We start from the raw sequence: 19,846 nt of genomic DNA, 5'->3' as shown, positions 1-19,846 counted from the left end.
ACACACCCTCCGACGAGCGCTCGTTTTTTTCCCCCCTTTTCCGTTCACCGACACGTTGCACCGATCAACTATCAATTACCCGGGTCGGTGCACCGGCCGCGGCCGAGGCTGCGAGCACGACCTGCTCGGAATGCACCTTCCAGAGCCCACGACGATTCCTGTCCACCGCAAATCGCGACCAAGGGAATCTCGTGTCCCGACCGCTCGACATTTGTCCCGGCTTATCGTGCCCGGAGTTCGAGTGGCCGCGATTCATGGGAGTCGAAGCCACGAGGTGGAGCACGATAGAAACGACTTGCCAAGTGGAAGTGTCGTCCCGCGAATTCGGCGGACGAATTACGGGACAGCCTGAAGGAGATCCAGACGATATTAGAGATCGAAGGGAGGTCCTTCGGCAGCTAAAGGCTACTATATTCCAGGGAGATTCTTCGTTGAACTTCGCTCGGTGTATGAATTCTAATTCCTGACATCATTACGAGGGCGGAAGTTGGCCGAGTATGGCAGGCCGATGAGGATTTGTGCCCCGATGAGTATTTTACGGTAATACTCGGGACGTTATTTCATCGCTACCCAAGTTTCCGCGAAGACATTATTGAATTTGTTAAAAGTTATGGCCGATCCCTCCACCAACTTCCATCCTTTCTTCCATAACGCTGCGTGATAGATGCGGCGGACGGAACACCTCCCTAATCGATATTATCTCGGACAATTTGCTTTCAATATTGCGCGTGGAACGCCGCAACGGTATAAGAGACGTGGTATTCTTCGATGAAAAGGAGCACAGCGAGTATAGTGTGGAAATAACAATTATCCTTCAATTATACGGTAGAGGAGACCGGGGTTTGTTGACTAATTCCCTTTAATTGTTGTATTATGTTATAAATTATGCTGCGATTCGCGATATTGAAGCATATGAATGACCAGCTTGCCATTTAATGTGTCACCGTGACAAAAACTTGCGGGTTCTATCAGTGAGAATGAAAAAGCCTGTATACCTAATGAAATTTGTAAACTTTTGGGGTGCAACAAGTCAACAAAATACCAGTGGTCTATTTATAAAAATTAGTCAACTAGCCCCGGTGTCCACTGCACACTTTAATTGAAACTCTCCCGCTCTGTATTTCCATGGGAAAAAATCTGGGGACCTTGGATATTCTTAAAAGGAGTGATTCTAAGACGCATATTCTATCTTCTCTTAAATCCTTCAAGATCTACGATCGCACTTTCTCGTCATTCCATCGTTCGACCCTCTAACCACAATCTCGAGTAAACAATTTCCTGCCCGAGGGAAGCCACCGGGCAATAAACTTTTTAATGCAAATTTCCTCACGGCCGTTTCACCCGCGACGGGTAGCGTCGCCCTAGCCCTGGCTATCCGAGTTTACGAACACGAGTTTTTCCAATAATTCCCAGCGCCACTCCACGGCTTCCTTCCATTTCCCGTGTTCACCGATGCGTTCCGCCGATCAACTATCAATTACCAGGATCCGCGCAAGCCCGCCTGGTCAACCGGGAACGCGAGTTTAAGTGGAAGGCGATTTCCCGCGATGTAACGACGCGTCGTTAGAAGTTTGTCTCCGAGGCAGCGGGTATCGGCGCAGAGCGCGAGGAGGCGCGGGCGCGGAAGAGAGAGGGCAAGCTCATTTTCTTCTGGTTCGTTGGTATGCAACACGGTACACCGCGAGAGATCGACTATCGATCGGCCCCGCGCGTTTCTACGGGATGCACGCGAGGCTACGATTTGCAACGCGCATAATTTCGCGCGGCGGGCGCCCGGCAGGTGCGAGGCGACTGCGAAATTTCAGTTTCCGATAGTTCGCTGCCGTTACCTTCGCGTTTCGCGATAATGGTGATCGTAACTCGATTTGCCGTTCTTCTCTCCGCGTGGTTCTCTCCAACCACTGGCTACGCGTGATCATAGCGCAAATAAATGTTTATGCGCCACGGTCTGTCAACGCGAGTGCTTCTCGTTCTTGTCTACGGTGCCAGGCGGGAGTATAAAAATATTGAACGTTAATAAGAACCATATGCCCATAAGAGAATGAAACGTTTCGCACAGGAAGAGGATCGATGCAAGAAACGAAGGACAAATGATCCGGATAACAGGATCGACGTCTCAAGTCTGTCCGAGCCAAGTCTTTTATATGCTGGCTGATCCTTTAGCGAATGACGGCCTCGTGTCACCTGGATCGCGCGGGATTTCCGGTGCACGCGCGACACCGTCGGCCTCGCGATCAATCGAGTTTTTCTGTTTGGCGCTGAGGAGGCCGCGTCTCGCATCGATAACCAATTCCGAGGCCTTGGTTGCCCTTACTCGGAGAGCTCGCGATGGATAAGGCATTCGACGATTCACGGTGACGGAGGGGATCCTCGAAAAATCCCCCGGTGTCTGTTTCGCGTCGCGCGACCCGGCGATCGTGCTGCAGAGAGGCGATCGATGCGTCTCAATACGTAGAGCCAGCGGATTTCCCGCGTTGGATACAACCCGATCCGATCCCATTCGAAAGGAAACGCTCGGGACACAAGCTACAATCTGCGCAGATAAGAAAGCAGCTCCACTTTGTCTTTCAGGGGGCATATTCACGCTCGATGCACACAGAGTTATTAAAGTAAATCGTTGTTTCGATTTAAAGCGAAATTATTGTCACGGTGGAACCGAGAGAATGCCGGGGGCTCTGCGAGGTTTGAATATCGCCGCGGGAAAGCGACGTGGAAAGTATGCGATTCGGTCTGCGATCGGACGCATCGATTTTCTTCGGGATTACGGGGGTATTTCCGTTTCCCGGGGCGGTGCGGCGGCCGCGGCGACTCGTGAGATGTAACAACGACCTACGACAATCCCGTAATCGAGCCGGTCGAATAATTCTGCCTCCCAACGACTCGTAAGCCATTCGAATGGTCCTTTGCCTATCGAGGCGATAGCCGTCTCTCCGCGCTGGGAGGTAGCGTAATTTATTGCACGGCTTGCCCTTAAATCTTAATGGGATTCGATTAAAGACGACATTTCCCGGCGACACCAGGAGAAACCCCTACAATGTCTGCGACCTCCGCGATCTCTCCCGACCAGCGTTCCCGCCTCGATTCACGATCGTATTTCCACCTAACGCGATTCCCTCGTCCTACGACCCCGGGAATTCTGGTTAAGAGCCTGGCTTTTTCGCCCGTCGTTTTTCCGCCGCCCTGGCCACGATACATTCCGCCCATTTGAATTCCGTTCTCGCACGCCGCGACGGCGTTCGCCCGTTCGGAAGTCGAGGTTTTCGAAACTTCTACGAACACCATAGAAAACAGAGGCCATGTGCTAGCAGCAATTGTTACGCGAAACAAGAAGCTTAGCAACATCATAAGCTTCCTCTGAAATACAATTCGCGCGCATTTACCCGGGAACAAAAACGCTGCTCCGCAAAGTTGGCAACTTCTGCGGAAGACCCAACTTCCAGTGGGTTCTCCGCCCGTAGAATGCAGATTTTACTGCGCCACGGTGATTCTGTGACAAGACTTGGCGTTGCGGCTAGACTCCCGTCGAACTACAATCCGGTGCAGCGTCAGCAGCATCGACGCGATCCAAAAAGCCGTGGATAGCGGGGCCGGCCAAAAAATCTGCTCGCCGAAGACGAGGGGCGCGGATTCAGCAAAGCCACGGCGACCGGGTGTCGCACGAATCGAATCGTGCTAATTCGAGCGCGCCGCGCGTGACCGGCATATTCCGCGCTGCTGCCTCGTACATTCTCCGTGGCGGCGAAGACACTTGGACAATTTCCTCGAATACGATCCGCGATCCTTCGGGATTAAGTCGAGAGGGAGCAGGTGTAATCGGCCGTTTCCATGCGGACGGCAAGACCTTACCAGGGTTATATGGCTGGACGGGATCGGGGTACGAACGCGGAAGCGGTTCCGCGCGGCTTTTTGCCGCCTTCTTCTTCTCTTTCTCGGCATTTCTGCTGTCGCGGCGGCAGCGAATCCGTGAACCTGCTGTAGCTTCCCCGAAGAATTCGACCTGTGCGCGCAAGGGAAACGAATGGCCTGGGCTCGCGTATCTAACGGGGACTGCGTTTTCGAACGAATGAATCACGAGTTTTCTGCGATCGGATGCCTGGGATTCGTTCCAGCTCCAGGGGGGAACATTCCACCTATCCGTGCGGGAATATAATTAGCGACGCCGGGCTACGTGAGAAGAGCAAGTTGTTGCGAAAATCCAAGCGCAGTAGATTGGACCGCCAGTGGTCAGACGAACGGTACGGACGGAACGTGCGACTTTTGCTGGAAGATTTCAGCTTGTATCTTCCGTGACAATTAATTTTGAAAGAGTATACTTGCACGTGGCACAGTAAAAAGAAAGATGCAGTAGGATTTGAGGAATGTATGCGACACGAGTGTTGCAGACTGATTTCTACTCCTCGAGGAAATTTTTCATCAAACGGAGAACATTCCTTGCAACCATACGGAAGTACAATTAGCGACGCCAGGAACGCGGGCGGAGAAAATATGGAGGAGGTTTTAATCGTCGGAGGAAAGCGCAGTAGAATTGGAGGTTTGTGGTCAGACGGAAGGCTAAGGAAGACGGCTGGCTGACGTGTAAACTTTGATATCCTTCGCTCTCTGAATTCTGGATTCATTTCTGTGAAAGTCTACTCCGAGATGGTGAAAGCACTTGCAATTTTTTACATTTAACGTTCAAGCACATAGAGCACGGAACACGAAGAGAAAAATTTCGTAATATTTAACACGGGCGCCACTGTACGCGGCATGTGCGTGACGCCACTAATTTTCTAATCTACATCGATAAAACAAATGAGGTCTATTTCATCGAAGCCGGATAGCCTCGATTCTCGACTTCTTTACTTAATTTCCTGGCACCCAGTTACATGCACTTCCACTCGAAAACGCGAGCTTCGACAAGCAGTCTCGCCACCCTTCGGGCAAACTTTTCACGGGGGCGAAATTCAGAATTTCCTTTGTAAAAGCTATCAGAGAGCGATCCTTCTACTTTCTGTCCGCCGTGAAAGGAACACGGAGCCAAAACAACAAGCCCTTTTCGCCGGGGAACGGGAGATAACCATGAAAGCTTTAGACTGAACGTGTCCGTACAGAAGACAAAATCACGGCATTAACCATCCTGTGCTCGGCTAAGGAGGAGCAGACCGGAGCAGAATGAAGCGGGTAGAAACGGATGGCTTCCGTTTCAGGCGGACAGGCGGACAGCCATCGAGAGGCGAGCACAGGCGGATTCGTTGATTGGCTACGCCGCGGAACGGATGAAGCAACGCCGTAGGAGCTACGTCCATCGTTGTTGCTGCAACCGCTTCTTACCTATCCTCGTCCACCTTTTCCCTAGCCATCCTTGTTTCCCCCGACAGCGATATACTATGTACCGTTTGTATACCCCACCCGAAACGCCTACGTGCCGGTGGCTTCCAAATAAGACACGTACAAGACGCTCCAATTTCAGCTGACACCTGCGTTTCACGCCAGCCATGAAACGCTTCCAAAACTCGGTCCCTCTCGCTCCAGCCGGAGACCCTAGGTTCCTCGTTTCTACGCGTCCGCGGCGTCGTCGAGGATGATACAGTGCCAGAACGGACGGCTTCCATCCTGGCATGTGCACGTGCCCAAACGGCGACGACAAACATTCCAGTGGAGTGTGTGTGTGAGCAGCGACGAAGGTTACGTATCGTATCGTGAGTCTAAGCTTAATCGCGCTAGGATTTAACGATCGTCGGCGGCGCGGAGACCTTTAATTCCGAAGATCGCGCCGACACGTCTCTATCTCCCCAGCCAGGTGAAAGGTTCGCTCGATGAATATACCTGAATCCGCAGAGGGAGGGAGCCCTCCTGAGGGAGTGGCGGCGGATTCTCCGTGTTGGATAGATGCTTTATTATTCTGAGAATCTGTGTGCGTTATTATCGTAGCATTCCTCTGTTATTTGCGACCGGACCTTCCTTCGGCCGGCTATCTGGTTCATTAACATCGGGCTGAATCTTCTCTGCGAACTATGGCGGGTTTGGGAGATATCCAGGGCGACGAAATAATGGGTTACCTTGGTCTCAAGGTGCAGGATCAGAGAAGATGAAATTCGGAAGGGACGTAGAAAGACTGAAGAGTCTCGTTATGTAGTCTTGAAATCGGAAGGCTACGCGCATAATTAATCTAAATCTCTTTTCAGCTAATCTGAAACATTTTCTCGCAATTCTATGCTATCGTCCCAAAGCTCGTCGCATTCTAATCATACTAGAGCCTCAGGGCTCGAGATCGCTGCGAAACAATTTTAATCAGAATTGGCTCGCAATAGTCACTATTGAACGATGCAGTTCAAAGCGACTGATGTGTACTCGCACGTACACGTATACCAGGGAACGCGACGCCCAGCAGACGTTCGATTTTTAGCTACAATATGTGCCTACGTATTTGCTAAACAGAGACAAGTGAGGCTTTCGACGTACCAAATCCTTGGGTGCTTAGAAAGTAGACGCCAACAGATGCTTGCGGTGCAATATATAATGCAGACTGTGTTACATACCTGGAACAGAAAGGAAACATTTCGCGTTAGCAATCGAAGAGTCCGGAATTCAATCACAGTGATGTTAATGGATATAAATTATCTCGTCGGTATTCGTGGAAAGCATTTAATTAATTCCAGCTTCATGAACATAGCCCAAAAATACCTGCAACTTGATTCCAGCAATTTTCACTGTTTAATATAAATCTGTTCAATGCTGCTAAATATAGATATCCACATTAATTTAATTTCATTCAACTACAATATTTAGCGACTCAACGTCAGATGAAATTACGAGCAGGAAATGACGTGTCGGTGAACTAGCGAGTTTCCGGTTCAGTGTCAGGATACTTCCACTGCTCTAGATAATCCCTGTCAATCACCGGTCTATGTATAACTTATTAGCGCCCTGTTGTTCGCGGATTGCAGGGACACCGCGAGGATGCGGCGCAGCTGCAGCACGCGTCTGCGGAGCGCAGGCAGGTGGTTCGGCGAAAGACAATACCGCGACGGGGCACAAGTCACCGCTAATTAGCGATCTTCATCGTGCCGTCAAGACGTGTGGGTGACGCGTGGACGCGTGTGCGTGCATAGGTAAGTTGCGCGGCATGCGTCATCGAGCCGATACGCAGCCGCGAGGACCGTGTACCTACGTACGATTCAGTGAGACAATGCATGGACCGAGTCAATGGCTCGTCTTTTAAAACGATGATTGCGGACCTCCACTCTGCGCCCCACGCCCCTTCCTCGTATCTGCATTATTCAGCCGACAACGTGTTTATCAGCCGTGAGTCCGCTGCCTTCTTTCTACAGCCTTCCCGGCATCCCTTCGCGTATCCAATCGGCCCCCGTAAAAGGTCATCGGTTAATTACCGCGTAATTAAGGAAAGGAAGCCCTAACTATGACGCTTAACGGCACGCGAAGGGACACACATTTAACGATAATCCAGGTGTAACCGTTCTGAAGTACAATTACTTCATTGATTGTAGCAAGCTGTTGCCTCGCGGCTATAGACGGACGAGCGTGGGCATAAATTTTCTATGAAAATCGCTCACCGTCACGAGGCATTATCCATTGTTTTCTGAATAGAGCTACCTGATTACCGTAGATGAAGGTAGAGAGTAGAGGAAGTGCAGTATATTTGGAATACTGTTGGTAATTTGGAGTACCGAAGTATCTAATAAACTACTAACGCTATCTAATTTGTAACACCGTAGATAATAGGAGCTAATGACCTGTTAACTAATGACATTTGTGGATGAACCGCCATTTTAACATTGTCGACTTACTCTGCAGAATAAGAAAACGTCCATCTGCAAAACTTTTTTCAGCAAGTATTCAATCGTGCCAATCGTGGTTAAAATATGTCGAGACTTTAGAGTTAAACACTTAATCTACTCATCTGCACGTTCCTTCTATGGTTGCCTGTCCGTTTAGCGATAATTTCGAAAATACAAAGTGTGACATGAAATTTTAGGTTTCAATGCCATGTTGCTAACTCGGAATACCGAAGGTGAAGGTAATTTGGAATATTCCAAAGCTTAGCATTTTGTTAAACGTCATTTATTAAACGATTTTTAAACGATTTTATTTTATTTATCTAAGATTGTTCCTATATTGTGATTTTTTAGCCTGATTAGATCATAAACGAAAATAATTTTATTATCTACATGTTTTAAGCTTTTAAAGTGAAGGTAAATTGGAATAGCGGTATTCCAAATTACATGCACCTTAACGAAATCGATACTTCCTGTCACTTTTCATTTAGATAAAAGTTTCAATCACTTTTTGTTTTTTATTATTACTGAGAGTTTAAAATATAAAAGTTCATTAGTTTTCCTATGATATTATGCAGTTTTGTTCCCGTTCTCTGCTGTAATATTTTATTCGTCTTAAACAAACTGGTATTCCGAATATACAGCACTTCCTCTAATAGAGTTACCGAGATCCGACGATTTCAAGGGAACAAACGTGAGCAACCGCCGGTATCTCCGAGGTAAGAATCAACGAGGTTTTCGATGCCGAGAAAACTCGGAGCCCCCGAATCGGCAGGATCGACGCGATGGGTCCTAGCCATCGCCAGATACAGCCCCGATAAACGGCCGTCCAGGAAAACGATACAATTTCGCTGGAGGGTCGGGGGCAGCGCCGCGCGGAGAGCAAACATTCGTGTCGCCGGTTCCGGCGTCGTCCACGGCGTATCTTCACGAGAGAGACACGTAGCCGCACGTAAAGCCAGCTAGCGCCTTAAATCACGTTAAATAGAAGGTAACTAGCGTCGGTTGTAGCTGTCGTCAGGCCTTTAATCCTCGATAGGTCTGTCGATAGAGGGTACCAGCCGAGTGACTCCTCGCGATCGATCGTACGTGCTCCGGGGGCCACGACGACGGAAACCGAAAGATTTACGGGCGTTCGATTTATCGATGCACGCCGACGACGACGACGACGGCGACGGGGACGATCCCACGGAAGCTGGCTACACCGGTAGCACGCGCACACTCCTGGATCCACACGTAGCCGCGCATACAGAAATACAGAAGCACCGACGCGCAGATTCGGCCCGGTCGCACGTAACGCATTGATAACGAGAGTTAATGTAGCGGGACGAGGATCCGCCAACGTGTTCCGAGTCGTACGGGAAAGTCAGCGCGCGCGCGCGCGCGCGGAGAATCGGAACGGTTCTCGTGCCGCTCAATGAAACGTGCCCGACCTGCTGCCATATTTTATACGCCGAACGGCACACGATAATGCACACCGAGTGCAGCGTGACGTTCCTTCCGTGGCACTCGGGGCTACCGAGTCCCCTGGCCACCCCGCGAACCGTTCCCCATTCGGAAGAACCGCTACCTTCGTGCAACCTTCTGTCCAAGGACTTGGACTAGTCAAGTACGCGCTACGTGCGCAACGGTCCCCCTATTCCTTGCGAAATTCCCATATTCGAACGAATCTAATTACCCTACTGTTTAGCCTTTACACGGTGTCCTACTCGTGGCAAAGTACGTTCTGCACAACGGACTCCATTGAGGAAAGGAGAGAAATTATTTACGATAACGAGAAGCGCTAACGGTGCAGGTGCATCCGTTGATTTTTAGGCCGAAGGACGGCTAAATCCGTTTTCGGGATTAGCTGTAATTCTATGATTCCAGAGACACGGGGAACAGTTGGGATGATGTCTATGGTTTTCGTGGAGAAGAAGTTGGAGATGATCGGAGTAATTACACGTCGCGAGGCCAGGCTTTAATTAACTTGGCCCTCGCGAGTGAATAGAGAACGCCCGGCGAGGATTCTTTCGAGATCGCCGGGCGAACTAGTGCCTGGCATCGAGAGCCGTCCCCTAATTGCACTGGCCCGGGACACGCGTCGAGAAGTACGCGAGAGGCCACTCGTACGTCCGTGTGCGAGTGCCCATCTGCGAAAGGTATAATTTAGCGGTTGAAGAGAGAACGAGGAGGACCCGGACCTCGCGTCCGTCGACGCGATGTATTATCTCGTTTCCCGGCACAATAGGCTTTGTTGGTGAAAGTTTTCAGACGCGGCATCGAGCTCGATTCGACCGCAGGCTCCTCCAGCGGGTAGCTGGGAGCCACGTCGCGTCGCGATGCTAAAGAGGAAGGTCGAAACTCGCGCGAAGACTCGCCATTCAAGAATAGAAGGGCAAAAGGAAGATGGGGAACGAGCAGACGCGGAGTGACGAAAAGGAGAACAGTTGGAGCAAAAAGATGTATATGCAGTCGTTTGGGTACATTGATTAACGAGATAGGCCTGAGTGCTCAAAGGGATAGCTCTTGGGGGACAAAATTTTCTTTGCTTCCTTGTGCTATGGAAGACACTGTTAAATGTAATTTCTGAAAAACAGAGAACGTATAATCGCAGCATCTGTGATTACGTGGACCAAAGGTGGTCGTGTAGGTTTAATTCATCTTATAATTATAGAAGATGTGGAAATATATAAATTTCTTCAATAAGAAGACAGGGGAAAGCCTCTTACCTTGATGGAATCCGAGGCTTTCTTCTCAGAATATGGGCAGGTGGAGTATGGAAGCTAGACTTCCTTATCCAGGTAATGTCCCAGCATCAAGATTTTAGCTTTACGTAATCTCGGGTTCAGAAGAACCACTCTCGAAGGCAAATTAGAGAAATCTAACGTTTGTACGAAATCCTACTAATGATAACAATATTTCTTTTAGTCCCAAGAGACATAAGCACATGCTAGAATGGAACCACGATAACTTATTTAATTATTCATTCACGAATTGCCGATCCTTTATGAAAGAATGTTAAAGAACATGGATTTCAACGTACTATTTATGAATGAAACGACGCGTCGCGTCGTTGAAGACGGTCTGTCTACTCGCGCTCGCGGCCAAACAATTCTGGCCGAGGCGACCGAGTTCAATGAGGAACGGGTGTGCGTTAAGATGGGGCGATTCTACTCGATTCTTTTTCTGAAGAACCGATTATTTCATCGATTATTCTATGAATCGATTCCCGATAACTTGATTATTTTGGGCGTGTTTTATTTTTAAGAATTTTCTCCTTATAATGTTTTATTTTTCAGTCTCTACAAATGAAAATGAAACTCAGATGTCCCAAATTAAAGAAACTACAAATGTATATAAAAAATGAATTTGTGTGTATGAGTTTATACAACTAGAACCTTTGAAAAAGATTTTATAACATATACTTACAAACAGAGTAAAGAATATGTATCATATATTATATTTTCCAATATAATGAATCAATAAAAATTCTTTTTATCTCACATTCAATGTATTCTACTTTTGATAATTCTTATCATCGATTCCTCATTTCCAGATTCTTTTTGAAAATAGCCGATTGCCACGTATCGATGTTTCATTAGAACCCATTCTTAAGTATCGTTTTTTCGTTTAACGGAATCGCTAGTGTGCGTATCGAACTACGAAATATACAAAGCGTACGGGGGCAAGTAGCTATGCAGGTAGGACGCGTGGGGTACACCAATTTTATGTACTTGCGTACAAGATTCATGACCGTGCAAAAAGCAGGACAGCGTCATAAGCGAGCCACATTCCTCCGGTCCTATATTTTCCAATCGTAAAACAAGAAACGCAGGGCACACCGCAGACACATAGATTTTTCGTGGCAGCACCTGGGAATTCCAATTTCTGGTATACTCAATTAAAATGCACGAAATATTTGCAGCGTCTGCTTCCTCCATTACACGCGTTAAAGCGTCAACGAAAGCTCCGTTAGCGGGGCCCGAGCGGCTGAAAAGCCAAGCCGAGCCTCGTAAATCATCTCGATCCAAAGAATACACGAAATCCGCCACGACGACAATGTCGGCGGCGGGCGAAGGGGGCGCGAACGAGCGGAGGAACGATTTCTCATGGGCATTGCGCGGCGAGGCGAGGCGGGCTAGCCGCGAATTCGAGAAAAGAGCCGCTCGCGGCCGCGTTTTCCGTCTCGGACGGCGGGAATTCCGTGTCGTTTCGAAGCGCGAGCCATTGCACTCCCGGGTGTGTCCTTTAAATAGCGTCTATTCATAGGTGGGCCCGGCCAGCGGAATGAATGAACGCGCTAGACGCCAGAAACACGCTGTTTGGCACTGGCTGCGAATTCCCTAGAGACGCGCGCTTGCAGTCTGCACGCAAAAGCGGCGGCAGGCGTGCGCGCAGCGTCGTTCACGGGTGTTTCACGCGACCAAGCCGTATAAATACGTTCGAGCCACCTGTCTCTTTGGTCCTGCTCTTCCTGAATCAACCGTTTCGAGTGCACGCGTGCCCAGACGGGCCGAGACTAATGGATGAAAAGTCCAACGGGACCGCAAACAGTTCTGGAACGAGACGAGAGAGACAGAAGGGGACAGAGTCCGCGGGGCTGGGACACGCCACTTTCGGAGAATAACTGCCGCAGCAAGTGATTCGTGGCTGGTCGAGGAATAATTTTAACCCCGGCTTGAACGGTTACCGAGGCTGTACGCTGCACTTCAGATTTTTGCGGACTTGTTCAACCGGGCAGATTGCTGCGCGGAATACCTAGTGTTGCTGTTTTCCATCGAACGGTGGAACGATGGATCGAATCGATTTACAGTCGAGCAACTTTCACTGACGTAGCAGACGTACCTCAATCGCAAGCGTTTCGAAGTATCGGGTACACCGGACCCTCGATCCCTGTAATTACGAAAAGAAGCAATTCCACTAACGCGAACAACGAGCGTCGTTTGATCGTTCCTGCCCCCGCCAACCCCCCAAAACGCGAGACACGCGATCATCCTTGCCGGCGGAACGATTACACAGGAAGACGGGGGTGGCGACGAGACAGAGGGGTCCAGGAAGGTATAAGATCCTCTCTTTCGACGATGAAAGGTTCCTTTTGTCTCGAGGCTTGTCATGGATAGCGTTGTTGCTGGCACGTCTCCACGGTGTGCACGATAATAACCCCCGCCGGTAAGAGAAAGCACGGGGGATCCTTCCTACGTTCGCCGGATATTGCGACTCTGCCTTGTTGCGGAGGCAGCCGCGGAACGTCTGCGCCTCTCTGTGTACGTGTGCGCTCTGTGCACGCTCGAATCTGTCCGCTGGAACGTTCCGTCAACGTTCTGTCTTTGATCGATGCCTCGGCCACCGGGCTGATACAGGGGAGCTCAAGCCACTTCCTACTCCGGCTGATCAAAGGAACCGCGCGGTTTCGTTCCGATTCGGTATTAACATCGCTCGCTAATTCCCCCGTTTCGCGTGCGCGCGATCGATAGTCCCGTCTCTCTGCGTGAACGCGGCGTGCCCGCGTTAAGGGTTGACTCGCTGGTTCCCGGACGACGCGGAAGGCGATCCCTGCCGGAGGAACGAGCGGAGTCCTCGTGAGAGCGACCCGCGGAGCAACGATCGCCCGGTCGCGTGACAAGAATTGATGCTGCCACGGTTACGCGGGCTTGTTACGCGGACAGCAATTAATGCCGCGCCGCCAGCAATTGTCATTCAGATGGTTATCTGCGCCGGTTACGAGGCCTAGATACGCGAGCCGGCAGACACGCTGGCGCCCCCTCCGTGTAATTTCGCTTCCACGGTCGACCGGGATTGATGGACGCTGAAGACGGACAGGATTCGATGGGTTAGGGTTTATTGATCCTGTGTACCGCGATCGCGTGTGATCTTAGAAATTGCCTCTAGAGTGCGATTGATAAAATGTGTAGCGTACGAGGTAGGGTAATTGCGGGAGAGATGCGCTGGGAGAGACGCCGCAACTTCGGTATTTCAGGGTTATCGGTAATGAAATACAACACTGTCGATTTTATTTGCTTTAGGCTGTTCGTTTAGGTTAGATTAATAAGCGAGAACGTGTTTCCGTTATTACTTTTAAAGATTTTGCTATTTTTCGGGGTAAGCCGACCGCACTTTGCCTCAATAGTTATACGTCGAGTTTATTTTTGCTATCGTAGTAGTTAAAAATTCATAGTTTTTCGTGATATAACTTCTGTAATACGTTAAAGGAACTCTATGGATTATTTCTCGGCCAGAATAGGTCATATTCGACATAGCACTTGGAAATACGAAAGTTCAACGTCTCTTCTGGGCATTCGGGATAGATTTGCACTGTATCGGAAGGTAGCTAAGTCGACTAAATGATGCTGTTAAGGGGTCAGTCTACTCTGACAGGTTGAAAAATTAAGCTCTTTTTAAAGATTATTTTTCTCCGTAGATACAACATGTAATGCAATAAATATTTTTGGTATTTATTAATCTACTCTTTTATTATACAAAAAAATTAAGATTTTTTTTTAATTTGTTTTAAAACTTTAAACCCGATTATCTCAAAACGACATTTTTTCAACTGGTGCAGGTGACAAATCTGATAATCCAAACATATTTGTGTTTTTTTTTTACTTTTTTCACATTTTATTTTAATTTTATGTGTAATGAATGTGAAACGAAGAAGAAAAGACAATTAAATTTAGAAAAGCAGAAATAATATCTGCACCTATTTATTTTTCCAATTGTATTGTATTTTATAACTGTATAAATTAAAAAGATTTTTCATTTTACTTTGCTTTTACTATTTTTTTTAAATAAAAATTTAAAATTGACAAGTTTAAATGGAAAATCAAACATTTTTTTAGTTTCAATTTTTTAAGCGTGACAAATATTAAAATTTTGATTTTTTTTAATGCTAGTAGTAGGACAAGATGTTCAACTAATAATATGTATCCTTGGAACGAATTTTCATTGCAAAATTTAGACACGGTGACAATTTTGCATAAGGTGCGGCAACTGTCCCACAATTACCCTACAGAGCTCGGAACTTCTCCGCCGCAGGACTTCTTTTTCTCAATTTCCTCCCACAAGCCATCCCGCGAATCAAAACTTTGAATTAGAAGTCCACCTCGAGGTCAAAGCACAGGACACTTTTTAAATCCAGATGCATCCAGTGCCAATTGAAAGGAGCTTGTGCGACTCATTCGCGTGGTCACGAATAAAGTAACTTATCGCGTGGTGTCGTACCACCGGGCAATATATTTTCGTGCGAGCTGGGAGAGATGCCGGTCGAATCGCACAAGTTCAAAGCTCGCGAGCACGCGGTTCAGTAATGCCACGAAGCGAGCCGAGGAGAGCCCCTTCTCGATAACGGTAATGGAATGCATTCTGTCCTTTCCTCGCGTGTGCCAGGGCGACTACGGCGAGAGGCCGACCATCCAGCTCTCGCCAAGGTAAGGAGCGGACTTTATCGAGAGGCAGATGAGAGAGTTACCGGGAACGTTTGTATGCCCGTGGATACCGATCTACGGAGCAGATCGTGGTAGCAGAGTCTTTACCTCTACATTTCCCCCAGCCTCTCGATCGCCCCGCGCAATCCGTTAGAGTTTAGAGGCAGACGACTCGTTGCCTTTCGATCGATAAGCGAACGAAATAAACAACGGATAATTTCGCTGGAAGCCAGGAACGTCAATTACGCCTATAATTAATTCGACGTTTAACGGTGATTGATTTTTAATCGCGGTCGAACGGTGCTCGATCCACACCGCGAATATCCCGTTTTCCAATCGAGCTCGTTCCAAGCGTCGCGCATCGTCGGGCTACGAATTCTGTACAGGCTCTCAAGGCGGAGGAATCGGGCGAGCTCGAACGAAGCTCGTCTGCGGGAGCCGCGCTCCCGTGGGATCGAACACAAATCTTGGAGGCGTCTCACGGGGATCCCGGTGACTCTGCAGACGAGCGTAGTCAGCGTATTTCGTTGTATAGACATTTAGACGTCGACGAACTTTTCGGTAAAGCGATTTGCAAAGGTGTGTACTCTTCACGGGTCGGGGAAACGGCACGCGGCGGTCCTGTGGCACGCTTCCAAATTCGATAAGGATCCAGCGGGCCCGTGAGAGGTGGAAGACCTTCCAGCCCCTCCGCCTGGATCTCCGTGGCAAAAAGAAAAGCAAGATGGACGGGCAGATAGAAGAATTTATTGCCATTCCAGATTCCACCGTAACCGATAACAGATTCCGGCCGATTAGCAGCGTAAACGACGATGTTTTCGAGCAGATCGGCCGAGCAGTTGCGCCATCAGTTTTACGGTCGCCCAGCATCGGGCAGCTCGATCTACCAAATTGATATGCGATAAATCTGAGGAGCTTCCGCGGAGCTTTACATCCGTCGACCCAGTTACATTCATTCGAGAAGCTTCGCTCCAAAACAAAAGAGCACTCCCCCAACGGGGGGGAGCACGATTCCATCCATCTCCAAAAAAAAAAGAGGAAAGAAATTATCAACATCCCTCTGTTCGCAGAGGCATGCACGCACCCTTTATGCACCCTCTCGCGCGCAGACGATTGTCTGCCCGGTTTCCGGTATATATCGATATATACCGTTGCCTGTACAACGAAGAACGATCGAGAGAGCCCAGAGTAGGAGCTGGCTGGCGAGCAGAAGAGAGATGGAGAGCCATCATATTGACGTACATGCATTCCGGTCGGCGCATATTTGTAATGCAAATCTTCGCGGAGGTCGAACGGGGTGGAGAGGCGGGTTTGGGGGAGTTAGCCGGTGCAGATAGAAAGGGCCGTCCATGATATACACGCCGATGACAAATAGCCAGGGCGAGAGAGTCCGCTCGGCGCGGACCGCGCACGATATTACGGAGGGCTACGCCCATACATTTCGCGCCGCTACCGCCGCCAACCTCCACCACTGAATTTCCTTCCGTTTTCCGTGGAAATTCTGCCCCGTAACCACCTCGCTGTGCTCCCTTTTCCACGCAACCTGCAGCCAGGTTTCACCGGGTCGCGGACCTATTGTCGACCCTTTAATTGAACCCACGCGTGAACAGGGCAACTTTGCTCCGCTACCCCTTTCTTTCTGAGCCCTGCGATCGGAGATATGCGCTCGCGTATCATGTGGGGAAAAGAAGGCAAAAGGGTTCTAGGAGAAGACCACGAGTGCGTTTCCTCCGAATAATTTCAGCGAGAGTACCTACAGGATTCACGGCGAATCATTGTGTCGGTGCGAAGCATCAGTCAAGCCTGTAATTCCATCACGCACGGTGAATTTGCTACGTCGAGATTAACGGGGTCCGTGGAAAGTACGAAGAATCCATCGAGTTCGCCGACCTTCCTATCTTCCTCCCTTACTACGCCGGAAGATTTTACAAGCTCCTCTGCCGTTTAGAACGCTTCGTTTGCATCCTGATCGGCGGCGCATCTCCTGTCCCCGCGAAATCGCTTCACCGCGTTACCGAAGCGCTACCGAGTACCACGCGGAGCGTTCTCCCCTCCGCGGTGGTGTTATTAATATTCTCGCGGGAGAATTCTCTTTCCACGTGGGCTGGTCAAGCGCCGACTCCCAAAGTCCGATGGAAAATATAAATAATAAGAGTGGGAGTTCGTCGACCTGCCCCGTCCGTCCATTTATAAACTCTTTTATAACCCTCTCCAACGTGGCGCGGCAGTGACGCTTCATTTATCCCCTGATCAGTCCTGCAGAGGGGGCACGATCCCGTCCCCCGTTCTGGCCGCGCTATGTGGCAGAAAATTATGTAAGCATCGCGTCTAAAAACCGACAAAAGGCGGCCGGCTAAACGCAACACGACAGAGCCGACAGCATTGTCAAAGGGGGCGCGTCGCGTCGCTGGCCGATCGTCAAAGCCTCGTCAACCCCTTCGGAAAGAAGGAGGAGGGCACGAGGCACACGGGGGGCGGCTGGGTCGCTTGCACGTTTTGCGCAACGCGGCACCACGAAAGGATCCTCTCTCTTTTATCTTTCAGCCCTTTTCTCTCCCGGCTCTCGAGAGCACGCTCGCTCTTCTTTCCCGGGCGAAGACTCGTAGCCAACGGAGCCAAAGGGTCGAGGCGCTGCTCCCAGAAACCAGCCGGGGAAAAAGTAACGGGGTGGACGAAGACAGAGGGTTCTGTGTCGACGAGCCACGAAGCGGCGACCCCACGGTCACGGACCATTGCGCACAGAGATGCCGAGAATCCTCTAATACGTAATGTCTTGCGTACCCTGCGGCCTGTATCTGCCACATGTTTGCCTCCAAAACCCAACCCCCACTCGTTCCTCCACTTCAATCAAAGTCTCCGTCGTTCCGCGGATTTGGTATTAATTTCTGTTATTTAATCTCAGCCTCTTATGTTTGCCACAAAAATCGTATCCACCTGAACTGCAACTTAGCTTTATTAAAATTCCTCCCTCTCGATGCAACAGTACAAACTGCAACGTCGCGTCTCCACCTTCCGTCACCTCGTCGCCATTTATTCGATAAGTTGAAAGGGATAATACACGATACGCGACGAGACACGTGTCGCCGTCGAATTCTTTCGATCCTCGAATTCTTTTCAACGCGATCTGGTTAAAGGATTTGCGCGACGTGTTACCCACCGTCCGCCTCCTGTCAAACGATTCGAAGGCGCGCTACTCCACCTCCTGCTATAAATGCAGTATTCACCGGTGTGCCGTTTAATACCCCAGTGCACGGGGCTGCATTGTTGCACACTGTTGCACGCCGTTGCATATGGATACGCGCGCCTTCACTTTGTTGACGGCGTGGACACGGGCGGAACGATCGCGACACGATAGGTGACGCGAGTGGTCGGCCATCTCCTCTTTCCTTGGAACACGTCTGTTGCTGCGGAGACTCACAGAGATACCTCACGATAAAAACTTCATTTCCGCAGCGGAGGCCGACTGTCGTTGCAACGAACCCGTGGGGAAGGTTAAGAGGCGGCTCCGCCTGGTGTAACACCGCGTTCCTTTCAGCGCTCAAAGGAATTCCGTTACGATTTGCTCGCTGACTCTGTCATACCTCCCCGCATCGCATATTTTTCTGCTTCTTTCGTGTCTTCGGGCTGGGCAGCCTACGGGGCTCGCAGGACCGCGGTTCGACTCTTTAGCAGAGGAACATCCTTTTAGAGCTTTACGAATGGAAAGCGCAAAATAGGAGCCACCATTATCAGGCGCTGAAGATTTAAAACGTTTCAACGCGACAGTACCTCGTCAGCGTTTAATTAATTTGGTCTGTCCCCCCTTCTTCTCGAGGGAACATCGTTTCACGGGACCACGAGACGTCAGCAATCGTCGAAACCCATTACAGCTTGTCCCAGACGTCGGGCGTGATAATTCGTTCGCCGTCCAATCGTTGCCGCAAGAAACGACTCGAGTGACGTTGACGGAAGCCCGTTGCGAATTGTGAAAACTCGTCACAATTCGTCGATGAGCGATGGCCGACTTTTAACCGTGCTTCCGGCTGCTCCACGACTCCCTAATGATGTTAGTAACGAAGCAATCGTCGCCGACAGCTCCCCTGTAATTGTCGCGGTACAAGTTCACCAATTTGTTCGACGTGCTCGTGTTTTCCATTCGACCTCTTCAATCGATTGACAAATCCTCGCCAGTTCGCCCCTTTCGTCGAAGAAATTGAAAATTCCTCTTCCTCACTCGCGACGCGCCGCTTTTATTCCCCACTTCTCGACATGGAAAGCTGGCTGCATTTGTTTTATGCCGTCGCTGCTCGAAAACGTCGAATCCCGTGGCGCGCGGCTCGCTGTTGAATTTCAGATGGCACCATCGCTTTTTGTCCATGCGCACAGACATGCGCCCTCTCTCATTTCGTTAGAAAGCTTTAATGACGCGAAATTGAGAAACTTTTTATTACGCCGCGGAAAAAGCTGGCCCAGTAATCCCGCTGATTATTCATAGTTACGCGTGCACCGTGTCCAGGCATTATCCACCGCGGCGCCCTTCTAAATACAACGCTGCGGCTATTCATAAAACGATAATACAACCGGCGATCAGACGAGATTAAATTTTACATAAAGTGGGAAATTTATTATAATTTTATGCGTCCAACCCCCTCTTCTTCCTTCGCCCGCCACCTCGCCCCACCCTTCGAA

General features: G+C 49.6%; 1 protein-coding gene across 6 annotated transcripts in view; it reads right to left on the bottom strand.

Moving 5' to 3' along the window:
* The window catches only part of LOC143369068 (latrophilin Cirl), a 379,879-nt gene that overhangs the window by 164,371 nt on the left and 195,662 nt on the right, over nucleotides 1–19,846 (bottom strand). The gene's annotated exons all lie outside the window — the stretch shown is intronic.

The sequence above is a fragment of the Andrena cerasifolii genome, chromosome 5 (genome assembly GCF_050908995.1).
Source record: "Andrena cerasifolii isolate SP2316 chromosome 5, iyAndCera1_principal, whole genome shotgun sequence".
NCBI lineage: Eukaryota > Metazoa > Arthropoda > Insecta > Hymenoptera > Andrenidae > Andrena > Andrena cerasifolii.
The sequence above is the reverse complement of the archived record's forward strand: the minus strand, read 5'-3'. Positions and strand labels throughout refer to the sequence as shown.